Source organism: Trichosurus vulpecula, chromosome 6, assembly GCF_011100635.1.
Source record: "Trichosurus vulpecula isolate mTriVul1 chromosome 6, mTriVul1.pri, whole genome shotgun sequence".
In the NCBI taxonomy this organism is placed as follows: domain Eukaryota; kingdom Metazoa; phylum Chordata; class Mammalia; order Diprotodontia; family Phalangeridae; genus Trichosurus; species Trichosurus vulpecula.
Window position 1 is genome coordinate 169,613,796 of NC_050578.1, and position 16,007 is coordinate 169,629,802.

At 41.1% G+C, this 16,007-nt stretch overlaps 1 pseudogene; it reads right to left on the reverse strand.

Annotated features, from left to right (window-relative positions):
• Positions 1-5,263: 5,263 nt before the first annotated feature.
• LOC118855356 lies at positions 5,264-5,655 on the reverse strand (annotated as a pseudogene).
• Between the last annotated feature and the right edge of the window lie 10,352 nt (positions 5,656-16,007).

The window sequence follows — 16,007 nt, forward strand, 5'->3', positions numbered from 1 at the left end:
GGCCAGAATATGTTGTCATTTCACCCTCTCATCTCAAAAACCAATGGACCAATAAGGGATTACTGTATCATTCCAAAGTGCAAAATGATGGAGAGTAGTAAGGGATTTCAGCACCATCCCAATGAGCAAGTCCTTCAGCTCTAAGCTAGAGCGCATGTGTCTCTGCAAGTGGCCCAATGCATAGGGCCATCCCTACATATACTCCGTGGGATGGCCCCTATAGGTCCCAATCCAGCTCATGTTCATTACCCTTGTCCTGAGGTCCCACCATTCTGATTGGTGGTTGCTTCAGTCACCCATTACATCTTGGACCAGGATTCACCCACAGACTCTAGCCAACACACTTCGCTTCAGATGTCAGATTTCTCTCTAGGCGCCACACCACCTTTCTTGTCCCTCCTGCCTTGTCCCCCACCTTTCCCGTTTGGCTCTACAACCAAATTCATTGTGCCTGAGAGGGAATGTTTCAATCTATTCCCCTATGGTTTCATTCTTTCCAAACCAAAATATCCTTTCCTGGCCACACTGTGTGTATTGTCTCCCCCTATTATTATGTAAATTCATTAAAGGCAGGGACTGTCATAGCTTTTGTCTTTATATCCCCAGCTCTTAGCATAATGCTTCAGCCATAGTGAGACATAATAAATAAATGCTTTTTCTCTCACTGATTCATTCATTTCAATCCCATGAGAACATGACCCACATACATCCCTGATTCTACCCAGAACTGTCTCCTGGGTCCTTTGGAGTTAAATATTATAGGTTCTCTATGTTAGTTACTGTAACGGCAACCACACTGGCACACCCAGGATGGCTGCTAGTGCGGGTTCTTTTATCTGCTGTACTAAGGAAAGACAGCTGTTTCAGGTGTCAACAATCTTTCTTTTTTAATCACATAAAATACAAACACAGGAAATACAGAAAAGAGAAATAAATACCAACAGACAGGTCTGTACTGCCAGAATCAAAACTTTACATCCACCACTGAATCAAGAGAGCCTTCACCTCTGAGGAGTCAGGGAGCTCTGAACATACGGCCACTCAGAGTTTCAACCAGGGAATCACATCTTTCTCATAAGGGAGCCTCCAAAGCAAAAGCTCACCTCTCACAATATATACTCTTTTAGCTAATTGGTTCAGAACCAGAAGGCATCACAACCTGACTCATTGCCTAATGAGCTTATTAACAAAAGGTGTACAAGGCTTACTATAAGCAAACTTCCCTTAATGGGCTCCACATGAGGCCTGTTAATGGGTGGGGAAGATCTTAAACCACCCCCTTCCATTAACATTATAGTTTACACAATCACTGAAGGAGCTCCATGAATGTAATGGAAAGACTGGGACTCAGAAGATCTGGCTTTGAGCTGCTGCCTTGTCTCCTTATAGATTACGTGAGCTTGAGCACATGGCTTAAGAATTTCTCTGCACCTTCTTTGCTTCGGCAGTAAAATGGTGATAGTAACTGTACTATCTACTTCACAGAGTAGTTTTGAGGCTCACATGAGACGTGTGTCAAAGGACTATTAAAATGAAACATAAAAGCAAGTTATTTACTAAAGAATTATCATTTACTTTGGAGTCTCACCAGAAAACTAGGATTAGCTCCAAGAAATAAGATACCTTATAAACCAAATCATCTTACAATGAAGTCTTTTTAGAACCAGGGAACTAATGGAAGGAAATAAGTATTTATTAAGGGACTACTACAGGGTGTTCCTAAAGTCTGGACACATAGGAAATGTGGAGTTTTTGCATCGAGTTCATGTGAATCTTCAAAGCACATCAACCTTTGCATCACAAACGATGGAAATCATATTGAAGATGTTATTTGTTACTATTCCAATTAAATAAAATGTTGCTGAAAATTTCATTCATTTCATTTCTTGAAAATATGCATTTTTGCCTGTGTCCAGACTTTAGGAACACCCTGTATATCCTAAGCACTTTTTAAAAGATTTTTATTTTTAATTTTTGGAAACAAGCATTTCCATAACATAATAAAAAAGATGATTGCATATGAAACTATAAATCTGCTATGTACAACTTGCTATTTCTTTCAAATATACAACAAAATTGTCATGTAAGTTTCTTTTTTTCTTCCCTCCTGGCCCAGGTGGCTACCATTAGATACAAATGGGTATATATATATATATATGTAAAATTATTCTATACATACTTGTATTTATCAGTTCTTTTTCTGGATACAGATAGCATCTTTCTTCATATGTCCTCCATACTTAATTTGCATATTTATAATAGTCATATTTTGACTTATTCGCTCAAAGCCATTCTTAAAACAACATTGCTGTTACTACATACAATATTCTCTTGGTTCCACTCACTTCGCTCTTCATTACTTTGTGCAAGTCTTTCCATGTTTTTCTCTAAGCATTTTACAAATATTAGCTTATCTGATCCTTACAACAACCTGGAAGGTAAAGTAATATTGTAATCCCCATTCCACAGTTAAGGAAATTGGAGTATCAGGGGTTAAGTGACTTGCCTAGGCTCACATCTAGCAAATATTAAAGGCCACGTTTCAACTCAGGTCTTCCTGATTAGAGGCCCAACACTCTATCTACTGTACCACCTAGATGCTTCTATTTTTGGGTAAGAGATTAACAGGGACTGATCATATACAAAGGATATTCAGTTTCCAATTCTTTGCTACTACAGAGAGAGCTACTGTAAATGTTTTTTTGTATCTGTGGGTCCTTTTCTTCTTTCTTTGATATTTTTGAAGGCACTATTTGATTCTATGACTCCAGCTCTAGACTTGTGAAGAGGTTTGTGAATTTGTAATTTAATTCAGATCAATAACCATTAATTTGGCAGCCTTCATTCTGGGAGCTGGGGGAGAATCAGAGATGAACTATGACCCAATTCTTCCCCTCCAGGAGCTTACACTTACCGATACCAACACGATTCAAGCAGAGAAGAGGAAACCTGAAGCTCTTCTCATCTGCAAAATGCCAGAAGCAGCACTGATAATTCAGAGGCATAACACAAAAATGTCATTTCAAAGCTGTTCCAAATAACCCTGAGAAATGTTTATATATTTGTACCAACAAGCTATTAATCAACTTTGAAAAAATAAGTACGAAAAAGTTGTCGAGTATATAAACATTCCTCAGCTTGCTCTCCTCCAGGCAGTCAAATGAACAAAATCAGCAGCTTCCCCACTCTCCCGGAGTAGATAATGATTTGCCCTAGGTGAGTGGCTATGTGTATAGATTCAGTATGAAAATGTAATGGCAAAATCCTACATTATTTTAATAATGTCTAATTTATTTTGGTTTTAATTTTACAAAAGCTTACACTTTGTCTCAAGTAGCTTCTTGCAGCTCCAAATTTTAAAATTTACATTAAATAAAACCTTAAAATTCTCTCCCCACCTCCAAACCTGCAGTAGCAATGAGATTAAATCAAAATAGAAGAGCCAAGGGTCCCTAATCTGGGATCTTCAAAGGACCCACCAACTTGGATAGAGAAAAACATTACATCTTTATTTTTGCTAACCTCTAACTGAAATTAAGCATTGTCTTCCAATATGAATGTAAGAACAATTCACAATAGGGTTAGCACATCGGTGACTGTCACCAATAGAAGTAACAAATATTTTCATATCACACTACTGTACACTTGTTGCAGATATCTTGAAATATTATTTACACTCATCACTATTTTAAAGCTGCTCTAATTATTAGGCCCAATGTTAGATTGCACATGATTTATAGACTATTGCAATATAATTGGTTTCCTTTATAATCCTATATGTTTTACGTATTTAAAAACATTATTCTGAGAAGAGGTCCACAGATGTCACCAGACTGCCATGACCCAAAAAAAAGGTTAAAAATCTTTGTTCTAGGCAAACATTAGCTTCCTCAAGGAAAAAAGACTGGCAAAAAGCAGACCCCTAATGAACTTTCCCGGCCTACTCACTCCACATGACTTGGACCACCCCACACCTCAAGCTCCCCAAAGAAGCTGCGAGAAAAATAGAATTTCAGAGTTGGAAGGGCCCTAGAGATCATTTGGTCTGATCCCCTCCTTTACAGATGAGGTCATAAAAGCCCAGGGAAGAGGGGCTACACGGTACGGTGACAAAAATGCTGGACTTGGAGTCAGAAGAGACTCTGATGCACTGACACTTAACTAGGCGTCTGACCAAGGGCAAGTAACTTTTTGGGGCCTCACCTGTAAAATGGGGTAATAATACCTTTAGTACTTAGCTCACAGGGTTGTTCTGAGGCTTAAATTACATGATCTAGTGAAGCACTTTGCAAACTGTAGGTAAAGCTTATATAAATATCAGCTCCTATTGTCCTGAGAGCAAATTAAGCAATTTGCCCAAGGACACATAGGTAGTAAGTGGTAGAGCCAAATCTCCATTTGCGACTGCCCTGTTCTCCATGGTTGAGAAAGGAAGGCAGCCCTAACCAACAATGGGTGAGCAGCCTTCCAAAGGGGAAGGGTTGTGCTATGCAGGTGTTAGAGTCCCCTTTCCCCATCCCCAACTTCTACACTGGAGAAGGGAAAGCGTGAACTGGGACAGGGACTGACCTATGATTGGTAATATGCAAGACTGCCTTTACCTGAGCAGGTAGAACCGGCAGGAGTCCCCGGAGCCTTGGGAAGTTAAGTGACTTTCCTCTTTGTTGTTGTTGTCAGTCATGTGATCCAATGGAGTGAATTTCCTGGAGTCACTCAACCAGCATGTGGAGACCTGGAATTCAGCTTTGAGGTCAGTTCTCTCTCCGCTACACCAGACTGCAAGTGTTCCTAACCTTGATTCTTGGGCTCCTGTTCCTTAACTAGACCAGTGTTTTAAATGCCTGTAGTATAACTCCTGGCTTTAAAAAGGAGTGTTTAGGAATAAAATCTTACAATTAGTCAATCTGCAAGCCTTTCTTCAGCACCTACCGTGTGCCAGGCTCAGGAACGTGTCTGCTAAGAGGAGTAACAATCAGAACGTTGGATTTGGAGTCAGAGTGACTCATTTCAAATTCTGACTCAACCCCTTGCCACCTCTGAGCCTCAGCGTCTTCATCGTTTAAAACAGAAATAATGATGGAACCTGATTGCTCAAAGATTAAATTAGATAATGTATGTAAAGCACTTTGAAAAACTTAAATCACCATATAAATTGAGGGAACAAGACTGTATGATCTCTGAGGCTTTAAAGCATGGGTTCTAAACCTGGGATCCATGAAGGTTTTTTGTTTGTTTTCCAAATCAAACCAAGGCTTTTATTTACTCATTTCTTGTATTCAAAATATTCTTCAATGGCAGCTTTGGCCTGGGATTCCTTGCCATAGTCCTTAACAACAACGGAACTGCAGCCAACCGCTTTACAAGGCTTTCCCTCTCTGTCAGTTTTACAGAGGCCTACCCATTCACCAGCTTCTTCTTGCCATCAACCTTGATCGAGTCAATTTGGTGCTCAGCGTGCAGGGCCTCAACCAACTTACTTAGGTCCATCACTATGGGAAGCAAGAACACAAAGACGGGCTTGGAGTTTGTCCAAGGCTTGGGCAGCTTCACGAATTCCACAACTAGGCCATCGTGAATGAGTTTGATCTTCAGCACGTCTGGTAGAGCAGCGTTAATAACCATTGTACCTCCAGCAGCAATGCCTTCCTCTGCCATGGCAGCAGTTCACAGGTAAAGCTAAATATTGAAAACACCCAGGAACCTCTGCCTCCTGCTTGACTCATCAACAACGGGGAAAGAGGGATCCATGAAGATTTTCTAAAAATATTTCCATAATTGTATTTCAATATAATTGGTTTCCTGTGTAATCTTATGCATTTTACTCATTAATAAACATTATTCTAAGAGGGAGCCTGTAGGTTTCATCAGACTGCAACCCCAAAGGAGTCCATGGCACCAACAAGGTTAAGAATCTTTGCTCTAGGACCTGTAATTATATGGTTTGGTATGGAAGGAAAAGGGTATCTGGACAAAATAAAATAGAAACAACTGAAGAGGCAGGTGGGAGGGAGCAAGAACCGGAAAGCCCCAAATCACACCCGCAGCTGCACACTGCCGACAATCTCAGAATCTTTGCTAATGTAAGTAAATACAGGCCACAGGTGCAAGAACAGGTGTCCCAGGGAGATAGTAAAATATATTGTTCTGGGAATATCTGTGTCACTTCATTAAACAGAAGTCTCTCCCTTGTGAACAGAGAGTCAACACACAGTTGAGGCTAAATAGCCTATTACAGTGTTCTTATGGGGAATGTTCCCAATGATTCCCTTTCCTTGAGAAAGCCATTCAAAGCCTCCAGTCCCCAGTGGCAGTGCCTCAGGTCTCCCGGGCCCTATAGGCATCGACTCTGTCCTTGAGGGCCCCCAGAGCACCGCCTTGGGACTCTTAGGCCCTGACACAGCCTCTCTTTTCTCATGTGGTGGCACTTGCAGCCTGGCCCTCAGTACTATGTGATGGGTCAGGCATCCAGTGGTGGCCTGATCTGCTCCTGCAACGCCCATTTTCTGCAGCCTGCCCAGTGTCCATGTCCTTGTCTGCTTGTTAGCACTTCCACTAAGCAGGAAAGGGCAGCTGAAACAGGTGCTCCTGTGAGTGACTTGTTAGAGGCTCTTAAAGTCCTATCTCTGGGGAAGGAGGTTGAAAACTGTGACCCTATGAGGCAGGGGATTTGGTTATCTGTGGTTTTTAACTTATCCTGGCAACATCCCTGCTGCCTCAGCAAAAAATTAATGCAGACTTGACTCTATATTCTGTTTACTGACTCAGTTTGTATGGCCCTTAAGCTAAAAATAAATTGTTTTTTTTTTCTCTTAAAAATAGATTTATTATTGCCATTTTTCCCACCACAGCCATTTTTCTATCCCGCCCCCCGCCCCAACTCCGCAATTGTCTTGCTTCTTCTCCCTAACCATTTGAACCTTTGCTTCTAACAAAGATAAAAATGTAAGCAAAGCTCACTAACTGAATGGAAAGAGTCAGGCAAGATCACAATGTGCCAGCTGATAGGGTATGCTGCATTCCGCATCAGCAGTCACCTCTACTGGAAGGATGAAGGTATATTTACCTAATAAATAGGTCCATAGGGCCAAGATTCTTCATTAAAATTCCAAAGGGGTCCACTGCTTTTATTTATTTATTCTTGGCACCTCACCATTTACCTTATTGCAGTCATTTTGTATATTATTCTCTTGGCTCCACTTTCTTCATTATACATTACTTCATATATGTCCTATTTCTTTTAAGAAACTGTTTTAAGGATAAATTCTTTCATTAATGTTTTTGGAGTCATCTTTCAGATATCCAAAATTAAATGTAGGCTAGCATGTAGGAAGCGTGGCAATAATTCTGCCCTGATCTCAAAAAAAGGTGGGCTCTTTAAAAAAAAAATGAAAAGGTGTTATGCTTATCTAACTTTGAAGAACCCTGTTGGTTGACCACAGGCACCAGAGTATTGTGCCACACCCTGTTCTGTACCCAGACGTGCAGTTGAACCAAGTTTAGCCTTGGGGGAATGCTAATCATAGGGGGAATCCCTTTTCTCACAGTCATTGACTTTTTAAGTCCACTAGTCCAGCACCCTTGGGGAGGTTTTAATTTATGGCTCATGCCTAGTACCTCCCCAAAGTGAGGAGAGTTTTTAAAAAAAGGTGTTCATATATCATATGATTCTAATGTGAGACAAGTAGTCTATTCCAACACACAAATGAGGACAGCTAACTACATGCAGTATATTCACAAGCCCAAATTAACAGAATGGGATTCAGTAACTTATGATTCTCAACAACTGCTGGGAAGATGATACTTAAAAACTTCATCAAAACATAAAGCAGTTTGCGAGATTGCTGGTGAGATAGTTTTCATTTCCCCTTGACTCTGCACTGTCACTCAAATCCAGACTTGAACCTCCCCCTGTATATCATGCTCAACCATTTTCCTAACCAACCATCTCTCTCGTTGAACCCAGGATCTCTGGACTTTGGGGACTCACAAGATCACCTCCGAACTCAGACAAATCAACCTTAAGGACCATGTCAGAAAAGGAAACAAACTAGGGACCCAGGCACAAGTTGGCCTAGGTGAGTTCACCACCCAAGTATCAGACTGCAGAGACAAAAATGTGCCTCCTCTACCACATCCAAGTCAGAAGAGATTTCTTCTTTTTGATAATAACTTCCCTCCATCACTCCCTTCATGCTTTCACAAGGCAGAAGAACCAAGGGACCATTTGGGTTTTACTACCTCATATTAAAATGGAGAGTCCTTTCAGCTGTGGGCCATCCCATGACCTGAAGCAAGCCCCCAAACACCCATAGGATAACCATAACCAGGAATGGCAACTCTGAGCCTGTTCCATGGAGGTGGGGGATGGCCCCTATTACACTTAGTTTGAGAATCTGCCAGGAGGGTGGAACTATATTCCCAAAGATTCAGGATCAATTCTTAGGATCCTACAAATTCCCAGACCTTAACCAGTAGCTTTCTTTCTCTCTTTATAAATAACACCCCCAGAACAGATTGACCAAATACAGGAATTGCGCACTTCTCACCTAACTGCTCATTGTTAGTTTCAGGAGGTCACTACTTTCAGGAAACTTCACTCTTAGGTAAACAGAGTATTATTTTGTCCACCAAAGCACCGATTCTTGCTCAGTTGCACCCTACTTACCAGAAGAGCAGCTTCCTAAAGTGGCTAATTTATAGCCAGGAAGTAGCTCAAATACTCACTTGGTAGGTGTTATGTACTTATTAAGATTTTGTTACTGGAGCTAAAGGTAAAAAGCAACTTTTATTCTTATTTTAAAGGTGAGCATTATACATAAGGTTCCCACTAATGTGTAGCCATGACGAGTGCTTGAAGCTAACTTAAGGGGTACAAATAATAAGCATACATGTGATAGATACATAATTTATAGGTACTCATTCCTAAGAGACAGTCTGGGGTAGTAGATAGAGGGCCAGCTTGGGGGTAGCTTTGGTTTCAAGTCTGACCTCGGACCCACAGTAGCTGAGTGACCATGGTCAAGTCCTTTAATCTTTCAGTGCCAAGAGCTCATTTCTAAGACTGCAAATTAGAGACCAGTAGCTAATTTCCACCAGTGAAGAGAGTTTTCACATTGGGAATTTTCCACTCTGACAAAATTATAAGGCCAGATCTAAAAATAAAAATAAAATTTCTGGGTGGGAGGAATAGATAAAACAAGACCCATGGAATTGTCTATCCATATCTCAGATATATCCTAAGGCATTAAGGATAAGTACCTTCACAAAAAGGACCCATTATCCCTTAAAATTCAGTTCAGTCGCTACATGCAAGAAATGAGTCTTTGCAGAACAAATCAAGTTATTAAGCCTGAACATGAGAAATTCAGGCAAGAATAATGCATTAGACCCCTTCACATCCAGAAATATTGCTCCAACCTGGGCACAATTTCAGTCCATAGGCCACAATGACATCTGCAGAGTCATCCAAAAAGGAGTGTGTGCCTGCCCATACACATACAAAGAGTCTAGAGCATTCAGCACGCTTCCAGTTTTTTGTGGATTATTGAACCTGGAGGAAGAGAAAATTGGGTGTGGCAAACACACCTGCCTTTTCCTTTGTTTCGAGAGCTGGAGAATTATTGGGAGAATCTTGTCCAGAAGGCCTCTCTCTTATCAGCACAGGTGTAGGTGGGAAGAAAAAAAAAGGTCTCAGTTTCAAGTTGCCCATTTTCTTGCTAAGTGCTTAGAATAAACAATCAGCAACATTTATTTTGAGTGCCCCATGTGTGCAAAGCACTGTGGGGAATCAGGAAGGAAGTAGAAAAGAGGCCCTGATAACACTCACAATATATCGGGTTTTTTCCTTTCCCCAAGGAGAGAGGAGACAAAACAAACACATCTCGTTTATAACTAGACCCAATCACTTACGTTCTAAAAAGCCCTGTATAAACTGCATCTTTCAAAATATGTGTATGGCAGATAATCATTCCCTAATTTATATTTTATAAATTCACATTTTGGTATATCAGGATTGTCTTAAAGGGGCAAGTCATTGGCAAAAGCCCCAGTGTCAGCAACATGTCAATATATTATTTCAATTAGCACTGTTCAGAGGTGTGTGCGTGAGTGCCAAGTCTTCCCAGATGGGAAGGACAAATGTTAATGTGAGATGTTATAGGTAGGATCAGAATAACAATTTTTTTGCTTTCTTCATAGGAACTATAAGAAGATTGTAGTGAAGATTCTTGGATAAGTATAGTAAGTATAGTAAATCCAGATAACTTCTCCTGTTGGAGTCTGGGTCTTGTTCTCAGGCAGGTTGGAAGACTGATTTGGCCAGTGACATAACTTAGGGGAGGAGGGGGGGGGAGAAGAAGCTATGGTTTTGTCCCAAGATGCCAAAATCTAAAGGGTATTACTGGTAATTCAGCAAGATAGAAACAACCAAACTTAGCACCTATTTAGCAAGGATAATTAGTTTTGAAAGGAAGTACCAGATGCCATTCTATAGTGACACCCCAGGTAAACCCTTCCCTGGGCCACCCTACTGTCCTCCCACCCAACTCATGCAGTAGTCTCTTCAGTAGAATTGGAAGGCACATTTTGTGCTATCTTCACTGGATACCAAATGTAAATATGGTAAGAACTGCAGCTGGAAGGAAGTTGACAAATAGAATGGGGAAAAAATTGCAAAAATTATTATGACGGACTGGTTTTTTTCCATCAAGTGTAGTGGAACTGCCACACTTGGACCCTAACGTTACAATCCTAGATAGGCACCTATAGGAAAGAACAAAGATAGGGAAGACAGCTAGATTGAACCAAGTATATATAGAGGACTTTCATGCTGGAGACAGTACAAACATGAGGGTATTGAGAATCTCTTGTACAAGGTATAAGAAGAAGGAAAAGATACCAAAATATGTAAAAATCTGGGACTTTATTAATACCAAAAAGAGATAAGTGAAAGAATATTAATAATTACTAACCTAAATATCTACTCTCTCATCTACACATGAATCAAAGGCATCCTTTATTAGGGTATGAGAAGGAAATAAGCACGTTTTCACATGTAGTATTCAACTATGGACCGTATCTTTACTATTTCAAAATTTGGTGGAAGATGTAGAGACCAGAAGATATTGCTGTGTCTACTGTTCATTGATTATGCAAAAAAATTTTTTTTGATTTGGTAGAACAAAATTCTACCTTACAAGCTTAGGTGACTCCTATCTATACATCAATATTATTCAAAATTCCTTGAAAGATATAACAGAACTATGACAGCCCTTTCATCATAAAACATGGGACAATGCATCAAACCATGGAAATGTACGGTCAACCAAGGTGTTCACCACTGTGGTAGGGGAGATCAGCACAGAGTAGAAATTGTATATCAGATGCTCCTGTTCATGTATAACATTACGCTGGTTGCACCAAGCCCTGGACCATTACAGAGTCCTATAAAACATGGGACAATGCATCAAACATGGAAATGTATGGTCAACCAAGGTGTTCACCCCTGTGGTCAGCACAGAGTACAAGTTGTATACTAGATGTTTGTCTATAGCATTATTCTGGTTGCACCAAGTGCTGGACCATTGCAGAGTTTCCTGGAAGCTATCTGTAATCACTCAAAGTCATTTGGCCTGACCATCCACACAGGAAAGACCAAGTGGATAAAGAATGTCTATTGCCCAGATTATAGCATGCATTTGGAGAGACAATCTATAGAGTGTGTCCATTATATGTCTATCTAGGACAAATGGTACAGACAGGCCAACAAGTTGGCCTCGGAGTTGAACAGAGAACAAGCTAGATTGCTTTCAGAATATTGCTAAGGTCCTTTAATGACCCCCAACTTCCCATGAAAGCAAAGGCCCACATTTTAAATAACATCGTTCTGGTATGGCTGTATGGCAGTGAGAAAAACACAGCATGCAACTCGCTCCAAAAAATTAAAAATAAATATCACCCAGAGGGCAATGGAAAGGTATATGTTAGATGTGAGGAAGTTGTATAATATAATCCAAGAAGAAATTGGAAGAATTCATCTTTGTCTTTTTGTCTTGTGCATAAATTAGATTTAAGTGAGGCAGAGTTATGCAAAGTCCTTGGTCTCACTCTCTCTTCCAGAGTCATCAAAGTCAAGACTGACAATGTCCTGAGATAAAGTGGATGACCTTGGCATCTTCTCTGTCCAACTGAGCTCTAAGCTCTCCACAGCACCTGGGTCAGCTGTCTCTAATGGCCAGTAGAACAAATTGTTCTCATCTGCCCATTCCACCAGAGGAAGTCTTTGTATGCTTGGGGTAGATGCACCATTTAATTCGCCAATGGGTTTGATACCCTTTGGTTATCCTCAGTTAACCGGGGTGGGGGGGGGGGCTGGGGTGGCCATGGCACATGCTACAGCTTCTTGGAGGCACAGGTGAGAGATGGATGAATCACTTGGACACCAAAGGTGGAAAGAGAGATGTCATCAAGGAAATATAGATTAAGTAAACGAAAGGTGGACTAGTCACATGGTGAGGAATCACAAGTGGACAGTCAGAGCATTTCATTGGTACCCTAGAGATGTCAGGTGAAACAGAGGAAGGTTTCTGGCATGTCAGGTGGCTCCTGCGTGACATTCACAGGGGAGGATCTGGACAAGAGTCACTCTGAGTGGGCACTCTGCATCACTGAAGGGACTTCGAAATCAATGAGATGACACATCCATTTGACTATTCGAGTAAGGGGAATTTTCAAGGTGAATGTGAACTTCGTCCTCAACTCACCACCTGCTGCATTTCCTATAGCAAGAACTGGGGGTCACGACTTTCAAACTGCTGTCAAAAAACATCCTGTTCATTCCATGCCCCTATCCTACCTCACCCTGGAGCACCTGAACAACCTCACCTCTTGCTACAAACTGCTGTGTCAAAGGGGAGTGTGGGGAACTGCTTGTCTAAGCTACATGGGTATACAAACACATGAAGATTATGGACCTCATGTGGCCATTGTCCCCCAGCCTAAGATGTGTCTGTTGATGGGACTAATTCTTATATGTATGTATGGGACTGAAGGGACCACAGTCCTTGCCATTCTTACTACATCTACCAAGAAAGGTGCCTGTTTTTTTCAGGCTTCAAAGTTTATAAAATTGAAATTTATAGATCAAGAAAGAAGACATCCCAGAAATAAGGTTTCTCAAGGGAAAAAAAAAGTCTTTATCTCTACTGTTATCAAGCCCTGATCTTACACCTGTAAGTAGGAGTATTCCTACCTAATTTAATTGACTGGAATATAGAGAAACTGTAGGTGAAAGTCCATATGACATTTTTGGAAGTTAGAGGGTAGGCCTTAGAATCTGGAAGAAGTACTACCTGTGGTTGGTTATGGATATCACCCTTCCCTTCTCAGTACCTCTAGGGACCTCTCTAGGACTAAATTATAGACAGATTGGTTCCTCACACAGAATTCCTTTTTTTTTTTTAAGACAATCAGGGTTAAGTGACTTGTCCAGGGTCACACAGCTGAATCTGAGGCCAGATTTGAACTCAGGTCCTCCTGACTCCAGGGCCAGTGTTCTATCTGTTGTGCCACCTTGCTGCCCCCAGAGAGTTCCTTGTGTTGATGAAATCAGAGACCTCTCCCTAAAATCCTCTCCCCATCATAGGAGAAAGATCCAGCTGTATAGCAGAACAGAAAGTGTCCTAAAGCAGAAAAGAAGTAAACCCACTGCTTAGTTCTGGTTTTATCAGTAATTAATTATAAAACCTGGAATAGGTAACTTAGCCTTTCTGGGTCTCAGTTCCCTGGATGGTAAATTAGATTAACTAAGTTAGATGAAATTAAAATTAAATTAATATCTAATGATTATTTTAATAATAATGGAATTAATATTAAATTAGATTGGATAGATTAGAATGAATAAACTTTGCATTCATTTCTAGCTCTTATGCTTTAGCCCATCATCCTGCCTTTGGGTAAGACTAAAACCACTCCAGATAGGTGGCCTCAACCCTTTTTATGATCTCACAAAACACTGGCTTAAAATGAGGAAGATCCGGGTTCCAATTCCACCTCAGACATATAGTAGCTATATGACCATAGACAAGTCACTTAACTTCTCTGTTCCTCTGTTTCTTTATTTGTAAAATGAGAGGGTTAGACTCAAGGGTCAGTTCCACTATGAAATGTATGAGCTTATCAGATGATGCAACCTCTCTCAATGATCAGTTCCAGGGTTTCAGACAGCATTCATTCCCAGAAAGTCCTTGGTGTCTAATTTAGGCTTCTGCTACTTCTGATAAAATCATTTCTTCATTTGACTAAGGACTGGAGGATTGTGAAGCAGAAGAGTTATGAGGTACAGAGGCTTCTAAGAAAGCTTTTGGGGAAGGAAGCCCCTCGGAGCAGGCTCCAAAGGAGGCATTCCATTCCTCATACACATAATGAAAAGGATGACATTGGATGGCCTTAAGGTAAGTCTAGGCTTCTGTGTGTCCTAATTGTATATTTGTTTAAGGCTCCCACTCCTTCTAGCCATCAAAGAGAAATAAATTGATTTGGTTGCCAAAAGGTCAGAAACCTGCCCCCTTGATGCAGACAATCTGGCTTTCAATCAAGTGGACAGTGTACATAGGAAAGGGTGGATGATGTTTTTCTATCCATTCTGAGAAGAGGCCCAAAGAGGGAAGCTAGCAACAGCATCTCCTCCCCCCTCCTCACACCCAGTCTGGGCCTCCGCAGCACCAGTGGTTTGTACACACCCATCACAAGTACAGCTTAGTGGCATATCATTAGGCGTCCCTTGGGTGTCACCTTTGGGAGAATGTCCGAGGGACGGTAACCGCCGTTTCCATGAAATCGCACCCAGAAAACACACATCCTTCACCATGTAATTTATTTACAAAACCTCAAAAAAAAATTAAGTTTTTCCACTTTGAAAAGTAGGGGGAAAAATTTTTTTTGTTTTTGTTGAATTGAATCGAATTAAGATGATAGGCCAAGAGTAATAAAGTAAGTTCAAATGGGGTCCCAGTCAGGACAGCATGCAAGGATCCATGATCTAGTGGCTTCTTTTTTTTTAAGTTTTAAAAAGTGTTTCTAGTCAGAGGCTTTCCCTCTCCATTCCTATGATGGACTGAAGCTGGTTTGGGTTAGGTCAGGCAAAGCCGGCTCCACCCTACCCAGCCCAGCCCAGCCCAGCCCCAACCAGCCCAACCCAGCCCAGGCCTGCCCCAGATGTTCTCTTGTTCCTCAAAATAAATTCACTGGGGCAACTACTCACACAATACTCTGTTTGTATTCTCAGTCCCTGAAATGAAGGGTATACTTATCATTAACCTCACTGGTGAAGACAAGAGCCTTGACTGTCTCTTTGTCAAATACTAGTGAAGCGTCCCTAACGTCTTCCCCATGCACTAAGCAGAATTAGGCCTTACACTTTTTAATGCAGGAAACTGGAGACAAGGGGTCTCTGTCAGGTTAGCATTTAGGGTCTCTGTAATTGGCTTGTGCCCAGAATTTCTGGGTCTCCAGCTCCACCAGCTTTCCCAGTGAGATATTATTCTTTCTCTTCAGGGTAGAATAAAATGAAAAACACACAACTTCTAGGCCTTAGCAGACATTCAATAGAAAATGAGGGGAGAGGAGCACCGATCCCCTTCCCTTTCCATGACAGTGATCCATGTAGGGATATAGTGATGGTTCTCAGTGGCTGGTCCTTCCTGCAGGGTCTTAGTTGTTTCTCTGTTCTTGATGAGATAGCCTCAAATAGCTCTTAGGAAGCTCGGTGTTCATTTTCCAACCCTGCATCAAGAGGCTGGCTCATAGCTCACGAGCCCTCTAGTTACACCCTTATTGCTGCTCTTCCATTTTGAGGTTTCTTTCAGGAAGTGACCAGTGGAGTCTTTCAATTTCCACTTTACCCTCTGGTTCAAAGATTCGTGGACAATTTTCTTGAAATTTCTTGAAATATGTCAAAGGTCAATTTCTTATTTCTAGCTTTCAGGTAGTAGGATGATTCTTAAAATCAT